The sequence below is a fragment of the Silene latifolia genome, unplaced genomic scaffold, assembly GCF_048544455.1.
Source record: "Silene latifolia isolate original U9 population unplaced genomic scaffold, ASM4854445v1 scaffold_57, whole genome shotgun sequence".
NCBI lineage: Eukaryota > Viridiplantae > Streptophyta > Magnoliopsida > Caryophyllales > Caryophyllaceae > Silene > Silene latifolia.
Genome location: NW_027413480.1, coordinates 4,752,550 through 4,771,180, shown reverse-complemented (window position 1 = coordinate 4,771,180; position 18,631 = coordinate 4,752,550). Strand labels below are relative to the sequence as shown.

At 43.2% G+C, this 18,631-nt stretch overlaps 1 non-coding gene across 1 annotated transcript; it reads left to right on the top strand.

Moving 5' to 3' along the window:
• The first annotated feature begins 14,120 nt into the window (after positions 1-14,120).
• LOC141639836 (small nucleolar RNA R71) lies at positions 14,121-14,227 on the top strand. Its single transcript, XR_012542700.1, has one exon. It is a non-coding gene; the product is annotated as a small nucleolar RNA R71 (small nucleolar RNA).
• The last annotated feature ends 4,404 nt before the right edge of the window (positions 14,228-18,631 follow it).

Here is an 18,631-nt window from a genome sequence, read left to right as displayed (position 1 = left end):
CTGAAATTTTCATCTTTGATATTGTTTGGATTCGGGAAAATTCTTGTTGGACTTGTATTCTTGCAGCATGCCGAAAATCAGAGCACCCGCTAAGAAGCGTACCCGTGCTAATGTCGCCGCCGATGTAATACTACGGTTTTATGAGTCTCTGGGTACTTTATCGAGTAGGCCTTACTCTGTCGAGTAAGGGTGTTTTGGTTTTTAAAACAGTAGTCTACCTGTAGGGTACTCGATCGAGTAGCCTTGGTACTCGATCGAGTAGGGGGCACTCGATCGAGTGTGTTGGGCACTCGATCGAGTGGCTCGTTTTACGGGTATTGTTTTATCAGGTTTTGTTAATAATGCGAATAGATATATATAACTTTCCGTCATTATCATTAAACACCTTTATTAAACCTAATCACTACAAAAGAGATTTCAAACTACGTTCTTCGCATCTTTCGCATTATTGACAAATCCCGGAGCTTGAGAGGTCGGAATTCATCATCCTTTACATTCTTGTGATCCTTGCGTCGAGGGTAAGATCTACGTACCGATTTTATAGTATTTTATTAAGTTTGTTTAAACCCTAATTTGGGGGAATGGGGGTTTTTGTTAGTTTTTATGATTGTTAGTAATTATGTGATCATATGTTAGGAGGAGGATTCGTAGAGGAGGCTTTTTGATAACAGCTTTTGAGATCGTCTGATTGTGTTGCATTCCAGGTAGGGTTTTCCTACTCAGTATTAGTCCCATGATGTGTTGGTTGTGCTTTGTGATTGTTGAGTTTTATCGTACGAGTATTGTGACAGTTGTTGGGTTTGATTACTGATTAGTAGTTGTGATTGATTGTATCTGTCTGTGTTCTTCGGGGTGCGTCCCTGGCTTAGTGGAGTCACTTGCGGGAGGGGCTTCACGCCCATGATTCGCCTTCTGTGGAACCCCCCACAGAAGGGATGTGCACATTAATGGATTTGGGTTTATCGCTCGACGGAGATGAGCGGGGCTTAGGTGGGAACGGCTGCGGTCCCCCACTAGCGGCAAGGAGTAACCTGTTGCGATGGGTGCTCTGGCAGGGCTACACACTTTAGTGTGTAGTCAGTATTGTGGAGTTGGTGATGGAGTTCGGGGTTTATCTGTGACGATTGAGCTGTGTTGTGTATTGTTTTATTGAGTTATGTAAATTGTGTGATCAGTACTGACCCTGTTTAATTGTTTTAAAAACTATGGTGATCCATTCGAGGATGGTGAGGAGTTGTTGAGTAGGTATGCGTCGTGATACATGGGATAGCTGGGATGTGTCGCCACCAGAAGATAGAGTCTTCCGCTGTAGTTTTGATAGTTTTTGGACAGTTGTTTTGAGATCATGTAAACCGTATTTTGGCAGTTGGTTTTGGATTGTATTTTACTCACTTAAACTTTATTCTATTTAAATGCTGTTTATTTATTATCTTTTAATTATCATTGCCTCGGTAAACCGAGATGGTGACAGCTTTATATCTGAGTTGTCCTGGTAAGGCACTTGGAGTATGGGGGTGTCACAAAGTGGTATCAGAGCGACGATCCTGAAACCTGTAACTAATGAATCCAATGAACATAGGGAGTAAATTAAAATGAACCCGGGGTAAAGGTTGTAGGAGCTAATGCAAAGTCTTGGGAGACGTCCTAAAGTCGCAAAATCGCCCTACAATTTTGAACCGGTCACATGGAGGGGGGGGGGGTATATGTCAGAGTCGTATGTGTTGTGTTTGATTTGTATGAGTACGTAACGATATATGTTGAAAATCATTGAATGTTGGAAGTGGAGAATTAAAATTGTGGTTGAAAAGTTGGTAAGGAATGTTTATATGTTGATTTGAATAAAGAAGCATGATGGTTGTTTATAACGTGGCATTTGATAACGTGAAGTAGATTATTTTGTTGATTGTATGAGGAGTTGCGTAGATTTGCATGCGTAGTTGTAATTATAATGTTGAGATAATAATGAATGCATAGTACATTGGGGTATGTGAGATAACATGCGGGTAGTTTTCACGAGTCAGCATGACTCGATCGAGTGGGTGAGGTACTCGATCGAGTGGGTCTGACTCGATCGAGTGGGTGTTTGACGTTTTTATGATCAGAACCGTGTTTTTGGGTACTCGATCGAGTACATAGGGGCACTCGATCGAGTACATAGGGGCACTCGATCGAGTAGGGAACACTCGATCGAGTGGCTTGTCAGCTCGATCGAGTAGGTTAGAGATCATAAGGTCTGTTTGGGTTCTGGAGTCAGGGCACTCGATCGAGCATGTTGGGCACTCGATCGAGGAGCCTCCACTCGATCGAGTAGGTTTGGGCACTCGATTGAGTGGGTTCTGGGCAGGTTGTTTTCGTGTTTTGGGTCATAGTATGTATGTTTATATCTACCCTTTTCTTATATATAGTTTCAAGATGCCGCCAAAGAAAACCGCCCTGTATGCGAGAGCTGAGAGCATGAACGTTGACGATATAGTTAAGATGTTGGAGCATCAAGATGCTCTTACGGAGGCCCTTAAGAGAGTGGGGAAAGATAAGGAGGTTGATCACTCAAAGATCAGTCTTTACATAGCGAGGTTTAACCCAAAAGAGTATAAGGGGACCGGGGAGCCAATTCTTCTTGACAATTGGCATCGTGAGATGGAGAACATTCTGGATCTGGTACATTGTCCTGATGAGATGAAAGTAGAACAAGCTGCGTTCTACTTGAGGGAAGCGGCAGGTGAGTGGTGGGATAAGGTGAAGGTGGGTGCTAGGGAGATGTATGCGAAGCAGGGTCTGCCTGCTATACCTTGGGAAGAGTTCCGGAGAGCTATGAGAAGAGAGTTTGTACCTGAGCATGTGAGGAGTAAGCTGAGGGAGGAGTTTGATGGGTTCAAGATGACATCTGATATGTCGGTAGCTGAGTATTACCTGCTGTTCAATGAGAAGTCTAGGTATCTTTGAGGACATGGGGTTGAGTGATGAGAACTTAGCGCTGAGGTTTGAGAAGAGGTTGACCCCCAGGATTATGGAAAAGTTACCCGTGGGAGTCCTTACTGATGTTAAGGAAGCTTATGAGAGGGCTGGGAGAGCTGAGAGGTTGGTGGAGATGGCCCGGGAGAGGGGAGGTGAGAAAAGAAAGGCTGAGAGCGAGGGTGGTGGCCAATCTAATTACAAGAAAGGCAACCACAAAAAGGGCTAGAGCATTTTCTTCCGTTCGGGTTCAGATCTTTGGGCTTCCTTTGGGCGTGGCCGTGGGAGCGGTAGTGGTAGTTGGGGGATGACTTGCTTTGGTTATGGCGGTATAGGCCACAAGAGACATGAGTGCACGAGTGTACCGGGAGCTTTTCAGAGATTGGCTCAGGGGAGCTATTCTCGTGGTCCCAACACGAGTTATGCGAGCAAATGCACCACCGGGTCATGGAACAACCGGGGAGGTCAGAGCAACCAGGGTGGAGGTAACCGCAATGGCGGTAATTCTTATCAGAAACCAGCTACGAATAACAACAACAACCAGGAGTCGGGTGCTAAGCCGACTACTTCAGCCAGTACTGTCCAGGGAGGTGGACAGAAGACCAGTGGAAAGCTGTACATGATGGAAAAGAAAGCAGCTGAGGATGACGCACATGTTATCACTAGTACCTTTCTTGTTAACGGTATTCATACCTTTGTTTTGTTTGATTCGGGGGCGTCTCAGTCGTTTGTATCTTCGAGTCATGTTAAACAGTTGGGGTTGAGATCATATGAGTCTCTAAGTGAGAAAGTCTTTATACCTTCGGGAGAGTCTGTAACATGTGGGAGGTTGTATAGAGATGTATCCATGATAGTTGGGCAGGTTGATCTACCTGTCGACTTGCTAGAGTTTCCTTTAGACGGTTTTGAGATGATAGTCGGGATGGATTGGTTGGGGAAGTACAAAGCTAAGATAGACTGTCATCAAAAGAAAGTGTCTTTGAGAGGTCCTAAGGGCGTTAGTGTGTCTTATCGTGGGTTTGTGGTCAAACCCAAAGTTAAGTTGATTGCACCTGTGACATTAAAGTCTTATCTGAGGAAGGGGTGCCCGTTGATCTTGTGCCATGTGAGGGATGACCGGATAGAGAGTCCGACAGTTGATCAGATACCAGTGGTGGGTGAGTTTCTAGATATCTTTCTAGAGGAGATTCCAGGGTTGCCACCGAAGAGGGAGATAGATTTCACGGTTGAGCTGAAACTAGGGACGGGGCCAATCTCTAAGGCACCGTACCGGATGGGTCCTAAGGAGTTGGAGGACCTCAGGAAGCAGCTAGGTGATCTGATAGAGAAGGGATACATTAGACCTAGTGTATCATCGTGGGGAGCACCAGTTCTTTTTGTGAAGAAGAAAGATGGGAGCTTGAGGTTGTGCATAGATTACAGGGAGCTGAACCGAGTGACGGTGAAGAACAAGTATCCTTTGCCAAGGATAGATGACCTGTTTGATCAGTTGAGTGGTGCATCGGTCTTTTCCAAGATTGATTTGAGGTCGGGGTACCTTTAGGTGAAGATTAGGGAGGTGGACATACCAAAGACAGCTTTCACGTCGAGGTATGACCATTATGAGTATGTGGTGATGCCTTTTGGGTTATCTAATGCATCGGCTGTGTTTATGGATTTGATAAACAGATTTTCAGTCAGTTTATGGACAAGTTTGTGGTGTTTTTTATCGATGACATCTTAGTCTATTCCAAGACTAAGGAGGAACATGAGAAGCATCTGAGGATTGTGTTGCAGACCTTGACGGAGCACGAGTTATATGCTAAGTTGTCCAAGTGTGAGTTCTAGTTAGAGAAAGTTGCTTTTCTGGGGCACGTGATTTCTAAGGATGGGGTGGTTGTGGATCCGGCAAAGATTGAGGCAGTGACCAAGTGGAAAGCACCAAAGAATGTTGCTGAGATCAGGAGTTTCTTTGGTTTAGATGGATATTGAAGATGGTTCGTGAAGGATTTCTCCAAGATTGCTAGACCTATGACAGCGTTGATGAGGAAAGAGAACGGGTTTCGTTGGGATAAGAGTTGTGAGACGGCGTTCCAAACATTAAAGGAGCGTTTGACCACAACTCCTATCTTAGAATTGCCTGAAGGGAGTGAGAACTTTGAGGTTTATACAGATGCCTCAAAGAATGGGTTGGGATGTGTGTTGATGTAGAACGGTAAAGTCATTGCCTATGCTTCTAGGCAATTGAAGTCTTATGAGGAGAATTATCCTACACACGATCTAGAGTTGGGTACAGTGGTGTTTGCTCTCAAGATTTGGAGATATTACCTTTATGGGGCGACCTTTAAGGTATTTTCTGATCACAAGAGTCTCAAGTACATCTTCACTCAAAAGGAGTTGAACATGAGACAGAGGAGGTGGATGGAGCTGATTGGCGATTATGACATGGATATTATCTACCATGAAGGGAAAGCCAATGTTGTTGCTGATGCTTTGAGCCGGAAGAGTGTACATTCTTTGTGTACAGCTTTATCTTTGATGAGGTTGAGAGACGAGGTGGTAAAGTTTGGGATACATATGATGCAGAGAGGGGATGCCATGGGAGATTTGACGGTGTAGCCTGATCTTTATGATGATATTAGAGGTAAACAGGCTTTATATCCTAAGATGGTGGAGTGGAGAGCTGGAGTAGAGAAAGGGACAGTGTCTAGATTCTCTATTCATTCAGATGGTAGTTTGAGGTTTGATGGGAGGTGGTGTGTCCCTAATAATGAGGAGCTGAAAAAGATCATCATGACAAAGGCACATTGTACACCATATCCAGTGCATCCAGGTGGTGACAAGCTATACAAGGATTTAAAGAACACGTTCTGGTGGCCTGGGATGAAGAAAGAGACAGCTGAGTTTGTGGCCCGTTGTTTGACATGCCAAAGAGTTAAAGGGGAACAGTGACGACCACAAGGTAAGATGCAGTCTTTAGAGGTACCTAAGTGGAAGTGGGAATCCATTTCTATGGATTTTATCGTGGGTTTGCCAAAGAGTCAACAGGGTAACAACATGATATGGGTAATAGTGGATCGACTGACCAAGTCAGCTCATTTTGTGCCAATGAAAGATACATGGACCAAGACACAATTAGCTTTGGCTTATCGGAAGCATGTGTTGAGATTGCATGGAGTGCCTAAGGACATAGTATCTGACAGAGATGCGAGATTTATCTCAAGGTTTTGGAAAGAGTTGCAGGAATCTTTGGGAACAACTTTGAAGATAAGTACAGCATTTCATCCTGCAACAGATGGTCAGACTGAGAGAACAATCAAGACTCTGTAGGATATGTTACGAGCTTGTGTGATGGATTTTGGTGGTAGCTGGGAGCAGAGATTGGATTTGATTGAGTTTTCTTACAAAAACAGCTATCACACCAGTATTGGCATGGCACCGTTTGAGGCTTTATATGGGAGAAGATGTCGGAGTCCGACTTGTTGGGACGACAGTGCTGAGGCAGTGGTTCTAGGACCAGAGATAGTACAAGAGATGGTTGAGCAGATTAAGATGATCAGGGAAAGGATGAGAGCGGCTCAGGATAGGCAAAAGAGTTACGCAGATCTACATCGTCGGGATATAGATTTTCAGGTTGGGGACAAGGTTCTTCTGAAAGTGTCTCCTATGCGTGGGGTTATGAGATTTGGGAAGAAAGGAAAGTTGAGTCAGAAGTTCATAGGGCCTTATGAGATCTTAGACTGGGTTGGAGAGGTTGCTTATCGTTTGGCTTTACCAGCTGCTTTGGAGAGAGTGCATAATGTGTTTCATGTATCTCAGCTGCGGAAGTATGTGAGTGACCCGTCACATATGTTAGAGGCAGAGAGCATAGAGCTAGATGAGTCCTTGTCTTATCTTGAGGTGCCTAAGCAGATTCTTGACCGGAAGGTTACGAAGACTAGGAATGGTGAGACGGTTTTGCTTAAGATCCTTTGGACTAATCATGAGGTAGAGGAAGCTACATGGGAGGCAGAGGAGGCCATGAGAGAGCGTTACCCTTTCCTTTTTGATCAGGTATGTATGGTTACGGGGACGTAACCTTGTTTCTTTTACGGGGGTAGGAGATGATCGCAAAGAGTTTTCATACCCTTTTTGTGTTGTGTCGTTATGTTTTGTAGTGGTTTGAGTCGGGTTGAGTTTGGTTGGTAGCATGTTTTTATTTTGAGTCTTATGTTGGATGTTGTGTCGGGAGTGTGGTGGTATGTTTTTGTTTTGTTGTGGTTTGAGCTTCGGAGACGAAGTTCTTTTGAAGGAGGGAAGACTGTAATACTACGGTTTTATGAGTCTCTGGGTACTCTATCGAGTGGGCCTTACTCTGTCGAGTAAGGGTGTTTTGGTTTTTAAAACAGTAGTCTGCCTGTAGGGTACTCGATCGAGTAGCCTTGGTACTCGATCGAGTAGGGGGCACTCGATCGAGTGTGTTGGGCACTCGATCGAGTGGCTCGGTTTACGGGTAATGTTTTGTCGGGTTTTGTTAATAATGCGAATAGATATATATAACTTTCCGTCATCATCATTAAACACCTTTCTTAAACCTAATCACTTCAAAAGAGATTTCAAACTACGTTCTTCGCATCTTTCGCATTATTGACAAATCCCGGAGCTTGAGAGGTCGGAATTCATCATCCTTTACATTCTTGTGATCCTTGCGTCGAGGGTAAGATCTACGTACCTATTTTATAGTATTTTATTAAGTTTGTTTAAACCCTAATTTGGGGGAATGGGGGTTTTTGTTAGTTTTTATGATTGATAGTAATTATGTGATCATATGTTAGGAGGAGGATTCGTAGAGGAGGCTTTTTTATAACAGCTGTTGAGATCGTCTGATTGTGTTGCGTTCCAGGTAGGGTTTCCCTACTCAGTATTAGTCCCATGATGTGTTGGTTGTGCTTTGTGATTGTTGAGTTTTATCGTACGAGTATTGTGACAGTTGTTGGGTTTGATTGCTGATTAGTAGTTGTGATTGATTTTATCTGTCTGTGTTCTTCGGGGTGCGTCCCTGGCTGAGTGGAGTCACTTGCGGGAGTGGCTTCACGCCCATGATTCGTGATACCCGTCGTGAGGTGTCAAAAATAAATTTATAATCTCCAACGACAACTATAGCTAGCGGCAGTCGGGTCGAACCACAGAGAGGCAGACGTAATTTCTAGTTGTTTAATTTCGGTCTAAGGTAACAGAAATGTGGGGGGTTTTGAGTTGATTTGATCTATAGCTAAGGGCGATAAAAGACAATAAACTAAAAAGACGGATAAAAACAGATATTAAAAGGGTGAAAGGATGGTCGGTTCACTATAGTTTCGGCGGCAGCATACTAAGCAGGTCTAAATCAAACACATGAGGCGGGAAAACAAGAGGTCCTCTCGGTCCACTCTTAACAGATAGCATCTCTCGATCTCGCTATAAGTCTCTAATATCACTAATACTGACTCTCGTCCTGAAAAGTGACTAATAATCTAAACTTTACCTATCTTTCGATCTCAGCAAAGTCTAGTCATTTTAATTGGTGATCTAACAATTGTCCCTATCTCTCGATCTAATGGGTCAGTCATATCCTAAACATTCAACTAGTCGTGTGCACTCGATTCGTCGAATAAAGAATTAAAACAATTAAAACGAAGGTAACACCTCACGTGGTCAGTCGATCGACCAGGTATGGCGGTCGATCGACTGACACGCGATTTCAGTCCATGTTAATTCTACGCCGCCTAATCTATAGTTCTCTTACATCCTAGCACAGGCAATTTAGCTACTCATACTGAAAATAAAGGCAACAATAAAATTCGCTAAATAAACTACAGAATTCATGATTAATACGGTAAAATAAAAAATTAATGTAAGATGGCAATTCGGCTGGGAAACTGATCTAGCAATTCTATAACTATGAACGAAAGCAAAATAACTGAACAAAACCAGAGAGTACCGTGTGAATTGCGAAGGAAAAGAACAAGTCGAATGCCAAAGTGAATTGTATTCAATACCGAAATAATCCTCGAACCCTAATTAATATTCTAAAAACTGATGAAACTAAATGTAGCTTGATTGAAAACTGAATATCTTATTCCCAAAACTCAAGCTGCGTTATAAAGGAAAAGTCCGCAGCTATTATTTCTAAACCTAATATATCATGGGCTTGCTAATTCTCGATCTTCTAATTCACGTCTGAGTTAGCATCTTGGTTGATCGACTGCTAGGACCGGTCGATCGACTGGTCTATGCTGAACAGTGGCCACTGAACCCGTGGGTTGGTCGATCAACTGAAGGCAGTGGTCGATCGACCGAAGTAGCTGACACTTGACTTCTAACTTCTCGTGGATTTGTCTTTTAGGCCTTGAAATGCGCACCAAGCTCGTTCCTTGAGTGAATACTTCACGACAAATGCAATGCAAGATACTCGGGGACGGATTTGGCTCAAAATCTACTCATTTCCTCATAAATCTGCAATATTACATAAAAATACGAAAGTAGACGAAATGGGGCAAATAGTAGCCTTAAACTACATAAATGAGCTCTAAAATGCGTGTAAAATAGGGTGTAAAACATCATATAAATGACACGCATCAAACTTCCCCAAACCAAACCCTTGCCTGTCCTCAAGCAAGAACTAGACTCGATCTAATGGCCTATTGGAACGAGTTCAATCTCAGAGCGAATTGCAACATGTAAAGCTTAAACCATTTTAATGCAACAACTAACAGTTAATTAGCAATGCGAATCATGCAAACGAATTATAAAGTCGTTAAAAACTGCTGAACCGTCGACTATAGAGACTTATCAAATTGGACTCTTGCGGGTCGCTCATATCACACATAAGGACAGGTGACTATATAAGAGGATAGAAAGAATTCATTTTGTAAAGACTCTCACCTAACTATGACCTATAAGAACATGCCTGCAATATAATATGAAAGTAATCTCTATGACCGTACATATGCATTGCAACCGAACTAATGACCATGACACATGCCGAGGTGTATATGGATATATGAGGTATGGGTAAGAAGAGGCAAAACATTTATGGAAAAGTGGAGGTACAGGTGATCAAGCTAGTACCAAAACGGAACCATATGGCAACATCCAACTTCTTGCTCAAATTCAATCGAAGCAGTGCTATTAGCAAGCACAAAACTCACAACCTCTGGTATAAAAGCAATCAACCAACTCCCCATAAGATACTAATGCAACATGGGAGCAAAAATCGCCATAAGATTAAGACTTGAATTATGCGAATTGATTCTTTTCTTTCTCGGGCTTCGCTCGATCGACCAAGTAGAGCAGTCGATCGGCCAACCGTACAGCACTCTCTTTTTTTCTTTTTCCGAAACATTATTTTCTTCTTTTTTTTTCTTTTTTTTCTTTCTTTCCTTTTTTTCATTTTCCAATCATCATCTCAACAGAGCATATGCTACCAAAAACGAGTAACAATCCCAAAAACTAAACTACTAGCTTGACAAGGGCAGGCTAAATGTAGGATGTAGTAAACTGGACAAAAAGGTTATTTTTGGCAGTGTGGAGCTTATGGGTAAAATGAGAAAAGGGAAACCTCTACCACATGTGTCAACAAACCACAAACCGAATGCATACAGGTATTAAGCAGATTAAGTTCATATTTATGCAAATTTTTGTAACATGTCTCATAAGGAGTACTACTCACATTCCTAAATAAACCGGTCATAGATGTCACCAGTTATAGGCTCTAAATCTCAGAAACATGATGTAGTTTGCCAAAAATCAAAGTCAAGTCTCAAGTCCAGCAAGAATATAATGAAAACTCGTAGATATGCACTTATACGATTCTACTAATAACATGTCAATTAGAAAGGCTTAGGCAATAAAACAGATGCAAATGCAATGTCATCATTGAAATACTACCGTTCCGACTCAACCTATATGCTAAAATAAACGTGCAATTTGTTGAATTTTGATGAAATTTTTCAATTTTTTTTTTTGAATTTTGTATATATGAGAAATGAAATAAACAATGCAAAACAAAATGTAAACGTGAATGCAAGCAAATGATATGCGATGCAAAACCCTTCCCCAAACCAAATCGCACAATGTCCCCATTGTGCAAAATCATGTAATGAAAGAAAAGAGAAACGGGAATTTGCGATAAAATAAAGAAATACGACATGAAGTAAGGCTTAGAAACTCACAAGACTTTAAGCGCAGCAAAAGGAAACTTCCCCAAACCGGCGTGAGCTAGGAGGTTTCAGTAGCCAGCAGTGCTACCAATAAGTACCTGAAAAGACAAACAATACCACGCGTAATTCGAGAAAACAATTATGAAACGGTAAAATTATGTGCAAAATAAGAAAAACAGAAGAAATCAGAAATTAAGCGGAGAATAAAGTGGAGGAAAGACTCCCGCAATTCCGCAAATCGACCAAACACCGCAGGGGAGAGGTCGTGAACAAGTACAGCAGTGCAGGGCGGTCGATCGACCACATCACTCAGTCGATCGACCAAGGTGAAAGGAACAGTAGCTCCTGGAAACTGCAGACCAGTCGATCGACCATACAGACCAGTCGATCGACTGAAAATACTGCTGTAACTTCTGATTTCTTCGTATTTTCTCAATAACTTGATCTCCTGAGGTCTAAAAACCTGCAAATGCACAATAATACGCGCCCAAAATTGCGCAAAACCCAAAGTAAAGTCTAAAGTGCTTAAAAATCCTAAGTAACAAAATAAATGCGAAGTCTCGCGCACACACAAGCAATAAAAAAAGTCTAAAAGCAATAAAAAAGAATGTTTGTAAAGCATGTGATCAACTAATAGTTGATCAAGAATGGCCACGGTATGGCCCACTTGACTGGCTTCTGGCGACAAGAGGTAGCCTCAACAGTACTCATCTTCTCAGCTGCACCCTTCCTAGCTTCAACATCCGCTGAACTCAACGGATCAACAGCTTCTGTATCTTCCCAGTCAATGACCTCCTCTAGCTCATCAAAGTCCAAATCGGACTCCCTTACTTTGACCGGCTCATCATCAACCTCCTCATCAGTGCCATAGCTAAGGCAACCAAGACCGTCTCGTGAAATGATTGGCTCCTTCACAGCTGGTACAACAGGCATCTCTCCCTTCCCCAAACCAGCTCCTGCAATGTCTAAAACAGAAGAATCTTCCTCCACTTTGCTCCCAATCCGGGGCGGAGGTGTTACAACAGGAGTAGGAATAGAGACAGGCATATCAGGAAGTATAAAATAGGATTTCTTTTCAGAAATCGTATTGCAAGTGACAGGCCACATGGGGTCTTTCTTCCTAGCTGTATGGGCAAAGACAATGGAATGCTTGCCTACCTTAAAGGTCAAAGTACCTGAACCAACATCAATAACTGCACCAGCAGTGTGCAGGAATGGTCTACCTAGTATGATAGGTATGTGTGCATCTTCGGGCATATCAAGCACCACGAAGTCAACAGGGAAGAAAAACCTCCCTATTTGCACGGGGATGTCCTCTAAGACTCCTATTGGCTGGACCGCAGAGCGATCAGCCATCTGTACTGTCATATTTGTGACTGCAAACCTATTAAACTTCAGCTTCCTAGCAAGACTCAACGGCATAACGCTAATACTGGCTCCTAGGTCACATAAGGCTTTCTCTATAGGAAAGGTACCAATGCTACAAGGAACGGAGAAGCTACCTGGGTCTTCTAACTTATGGGGTGAAGTGTGGGTCAGATAAGAACATGACTCTTTAGTAAGTGCGATAGTATGCACAGTTTCAAGTGACCGCTTCTTGGACAAAAGTTGTTTCATGAATTTAGTGTAAGCAGACACTTGGTTTACTAACTCGAGAAAAGTAACTTGTACATTCAAGCTACGAATAACTTTTTCAAATTTATTAAAAGATGCTTGTTCCTTTGTCGGCACTAATCTCTCTGGATATGGGGTTGTAAGAAGTAACTTAGCCCTCTCCTCTAAATCTCGCATGCCGGCGTCGGTGGATTTAGGCTGAAAATCCACCACCTTCTCCTTATTGAAGCTTGAACCCTCTTCAGACCGTCTCAAATGTGAACCGTTAATTGACATAGGGTCGTACTTCGGAACCGGAACAAACCCATCAGCAGTCGAGTCTGGCCTCAATATTTTCGGGGCAGTCGTACCCCGAAACAAATGATCCTTCAAGTTATCGGGTATTGGAGGACGAAAAGGTTCACTATCAGCAGCAATCTCAGTCGATCGACCGGTTAGGTCAGTCGATCGACTGACTTGAACGGGACCAGAAGCTACTGTTTGTTGCACTTCAGTCGATCGACCGGGTATGTCAGTCGATCGACTGACATACCTGCTGTTCGTCTTTTTCTTGTTTTTGTTCGTTCCAGCTTTCTTTTGACTCGGTTCCGCCTCATCTTTTGTAGCATCGTCCTCGACCATGATGGGCCCCTCAAGGGTAGACCCACTCCTCAAAGTGATGGCATTAAGGGTCTCTTTCTGGTCCGTCTGAGTCGGTAAGTGTCCCGGAGCTCGAGTTGTACTCTTGCTAGCCAATTGAGCAATTTGGCTCTCTAGTAGTTTCATCCCGGCCTCTCTAGCTTGGGACTCCTTTTGCAACATATTCTTCAACTCAGCAAAGTCAAAATTTTGAGATTGTTGTTGCTGCGGCACATAAGGAGGTTTTTGAAACTGTTGTTGCTTATGAGGGGGCACATAAGTTTGCTGCTGCTGTGGAGGTTGAGTAGGATTTAAGATATTTTGACTACTCCACCTCAGATTTAGATGAACATTCGGCTCATAATAGGTATTCATTTGCCTATAATGTTGAAAGGCAGCACAAGACTCGAAGGGACTAGGACAATTTTCTGAAACATGTCCCTCAGCTCCACATCTTCTACAGACGAAAGGACCGTCTGAAACAGCATTCACATGATACATCCCTCCTTTTGAAGCTCCTCCCAACTCGTATTTGTCAAACCTCGCTGTGAGAGCCTCTAATGCGGCTACGAGAAGGGGATTCAAAGACTCCTCCTCCTCTGATTGCCTTTGGAATTCCCATATTCAGCTTTATGGGTGGCTAAGTCATCAATGATCTTCCACCCCCTAGTCTCTCCCATATTCTCAGCAAATCGGCCTTTGGCTGCAACATCCAAGATAGCCCTCTGATCGTCATACTGCCCGTTATAGAACTGATTGCAAAGACTCTATTTTTCGAACCCATGGTGCGGAATGGTTCGCACCAGCTTCTTGAAACGGGTCCATGCTTCATGAAAGTTCTCATCAGGTCCCTGTTTAAAGCTCGTGATCTAAGCTCTAATGGCATTCGTCTTCGAGGCAGAGAAGTATTTCTTGTAGAATGCCAAGGCCAAAGAATTCCAGTCGGTGATCCCATGAGCGGCTCGATCCAGATCTCTGTACCACTCCCTTGCAGCATCGCAGAGTGAGAATATAAACATGGTCTCCTTTATCTGGTCCTGGGTCACACCGATCGGTGGGGGTATAGAGCAGCAATAATCGATAAATATCTCCATATGCTTGGCTGCATCTTCATTTGCAGCACCCCCAAACTGGTTCCTCTCAACCAAGTTGATATAAGAAGGCTTCGGTTCGAATTTCCTATCAGCTCCAGGTAATTCGAACCCCTTGTATAGATTTGCAGCTGTCGGCTCAGAATGACTTGCTATAGTTGCTTCTTCAGCCATGACTGGAATTTCCGGAGATGTGACTGTCTCAGCTGAAGAAGTAGAAGCAAGAGATGTAGGTGGGTCTTCTTCGAACAGTTCGTTCTCGTAGTAACTAGACAGAGTACTCAGCTCTTCCTCTGTCGGCAATATCCTAGATGATCGTCTCAACTCGCACAAGGTCTTCTCAATCTCAGGATTGAACGGTACTAATTCACCACCCTGTGACCTGCGCATAAGAAGAAACTACAAAAAGAATATAAGAAAAGTTTAAGGAACGGATGTCCCTTAAACTAAGAAAAGACTAAAAATTAAACAACTAAAAATTAGAACAATTGCCTCCCCGGCAACGGCGCCAAAATTTGATACCCGTCGTGAGGTGTCAAAAATAAATTTATAATCTCCAACTACAACTATAGCTAGCGGCAGTCGGGTCGAACCATAGAGAGGCAGACGTAATTTCTACTTGTTTAATTTCGGTCTAAGGTAACAGAAATGTGGGGGGGGGGGGGTTGAGTTGATTTGATCTATAGCTAAGGGCGATAAAAGACAATAAACTAAAAAGACGGATAAAAACAGATATTAAAAGGGTGCAAGGATGGTCGGTTCACTATAGTTTCGGCGGCAGCATACTAAGTAGGTCTAAATCAAACACATGAGGCGAGAAAACAAGAGGTCCTCTCGGTCCACTTTTAACAGATAGCATCTCTCGATCTCGCTATAAGTCCCTAATATCACTAATACTGAATCTCGTCCTGAAAAGTGACTAATAATCTAAACTTTATCTATCTTTCGATCTCAGCAAAGTCTAGTCATTTTAATTGGTGATCTAACAACTGTCCCTATCTCTCGATCTAATGGGTCAGTCATATCCTAAACATTCAACTAGTCGTGTGCACTCGATTCGTCGAATAAAGAATTAAAATAATTAAAACGAAGGTAACACCTCACGTGGTCAGTCGATCGACCAGGTATGGCGGTCGATCGACTGACACGCGATTTCAGTCCATGTTAATTCTACGCCGCCTAATCTATAGTTCCCCTACATCCTAGCACAAGCAATTTAGCTACTCATACTGAAATTAAAGGCAACAATAAAATTCGCTAAATAAACTACAGAATTCATGATTAATACGGTAAAATAAACAATTAACATAAGATGGCAATTCGGCTGGGAAACTGATCTAGCAATTCTATAACTATGAACGAAAGCAAAATAACTGAACAAAACCAGAGAGTACCGTGTGAATTGCGAAGGAAAAGAACAAGTCGAATGCCAAAGTGAATTGTATTCAATACCGAAATAATCCTCGAACCCTAATTAATATTCTAAAAACTGATGAAACTAAATGTAACTTGATTGAAAACTGAATATCTTATTCCCAAAACTCAATCTGCGTTATAAAGGAAAAGTCCGCAGCTATTATTTCTAAACCTAATATATCATGGGCTTGCTAATTCTCGATCTTCTAATTCACGTCTGAGTTAGCATCTTGGTCGATCGACTGCTAGGACCGGTCGATCGACTGGTCTATGCTGAACAGTGGCTACTGAACCCGTGGGTTGGTCGATCGACTGAAGGCAGTGGTCGATCGACCGAAGTAGCTGACACTTGACTTCTAACTTCTCGTGGATTTGTCTTTTGGGCCTTGAAATGCGCACCAAGCTCGTTCCTTGAGTGAATACTTCACGACAAATGCAATGCAAGATACTCGGAGACGGATTTGGCTCAAAATCTACTCATTTCCTCATAAATCTGCAATATTACATAAAAATATGAAAGTAGACGAAATGGGGCAAATAGTAGCCTTAAACTACATAAATGAGCTCTGAAATGCGTGTAAAATAGGGTGTAAAACATCATATAAATGACACGCATCAATTTGCCTTATGTGGAACCCGCCACAGAAGGGATGTGCACATTAATGGATTTGGGTTTATCGCTCGACGGAGATGAGCGGGGCTTAGGTGGAAACATCTGTGGTCCCCCACTGGCGGCAAGGAGTAACCTGTTGCGATGGGTGCTTTGGCAGGGCTACACACTTTAGTGTGTAGTCAGTATTGTGGAGTTGGTGATGGATTTCGGGGTTTATCTGTGACGATTGAGCTGTTTTGTGTGTTGTTTTATTGAGTTATGTAAATTGTGTGATCAGTACTGGCCCCGTTTAATTGTTTTAAAAATTGTGGTGATCCATTCGGGGATGGTGAGCAGTTGTTGAGCAGGTATGAGTCGAGATACATGGGATAGCTTGGATGTGTCGCCACCAGAAGATAGAGTCTTCCGCTGTAGTTTTGATAGTTTTTGGACAGTTGTTTTGAGATCATATAAACCGTATTTTGGCAGTTGGTTTTGGATTATATTTTACTCAGTTAAACTTTATACTATTTAAATGTTGTTTTTTTATTGTCTTTTGATTATCATTGCCTCGGAAAACCGAGATGGTGACAGCTTTATACCTGAGTGGTCCTGGTAAGGCACTTGGAGTATGGGGGTGGCACAGCCGAGCATGGCTAAATGAGTGAGGACCCGCTTGTTCCTTCGGTAGATCAATACCTTATGGTAATATTTGCCGATTTTGACCAACGGGCTTCTTTTGTTGCCTTGTTGGAACGTACCATGACACCAACTCGTTGTATGGACCCAAGTGTCTTAAAGGATTTGGGCATTGAATCAGATATAAACCATATATTCGAAATTTTGTGTTTTGAGGGGTTGTATCACCCCCGTAAGAAGTCTTACCCTTTCCCGACCTTATAGTTTATGAGTTCATTTAAATATGATGCTGCTGGAAAAACCATCTGGTTCCGTCTTATGAACAACGACTTTGCCTTGACCCAGGATCAATTTGCTGAACATTTGCATTTGGAGACGGAGAAGGAATGGTATTTGAGTGATGTAGCGACTGATAGCGGGGCTCCTAGCTACATTCCTTACATTACAGGCCGACCCGTACCTAGTTCGAGTGCCATATCGATTAATGATGTTCAACATGTGTCCCTTCGCAACTTCTTGAGGATGATGACTTGTCTGCTTTATGGTTGGAGTGATGTGGGAAAGCTAAACACTCATGAGGTCATGCTTCTGATGTCCTACCTTAACCCCTCCGGAGGGAGCGTTTTTACTACAGTGCTCCCGGGGTAGTGTGTGCTATTTTAGCACTTATGGACCATTCTAAGACTCGTTACCTTAGCTGCGGGGCCATAAAGACCCGGTTGGCTTAGAGACTGACCAACTTTGTAGCCCTGCTAAGTCGTCCTCTCCTTTGCTTGATAATCCCCTACCATAGACTAAGACTACTTGTGCCATACGAAATGGTTGAGGAGGTTGGACGATGGAATCTTAGCTTGGAGGGTGAGGGAAACTAGGTGGATGAGGTCGCTTGATGAGGTGAACATGACAGTGATTGACCATTTGGGGGAGTATGACCTAGAGAGTGGGGAACCCGAGCCTCAGCCGCTATTCTACCTCATTTCTGTCGAGATCCTTGAGGACTTACTCAAGCCGGTGATAGCTTCTAGTCTGCAGAATACCGCTCCAACACCTCGTGAGACTCATGGAGCGAGGGTAACTGGAGAGGTGGTTACCGAGGCATCTTACACCCCGCAGAGTTACTCCCGATACCAGTACCCGTCTTATCCAATGGTTCATGACCCTAGGATGCACGTTAGCAAGCTCACCGAGAGGCTGTCCATCACCTTAGTATTGTGGAACATGCAGGAGATGGCACATCTTCAGAACGTAGGGACTAACCTTGCTCAGTCGGTGTGGTGTAGAGGACTGGGAGACAATAGTGGAGTGTTCGATAGCTATCGGGGTGAACCGCGCTACATGGGGAGCCTCGACTAGTTACGAATATGGTTGTCTTGCAGGGCCGTGGGGAGCTAACTATGGTAGCCAGCTTGGTAAGGAGGGGAGATGAATTGGTGGTGACGCCCCTGCTGGAGGGTATCATGGAGCTGGAACATCGGGTGCTGGTGGTGATGATGACATGCAGGATGATGTGGGCATGGACCCTTGAGATTGTTTTATTGTTGTTGTATTGA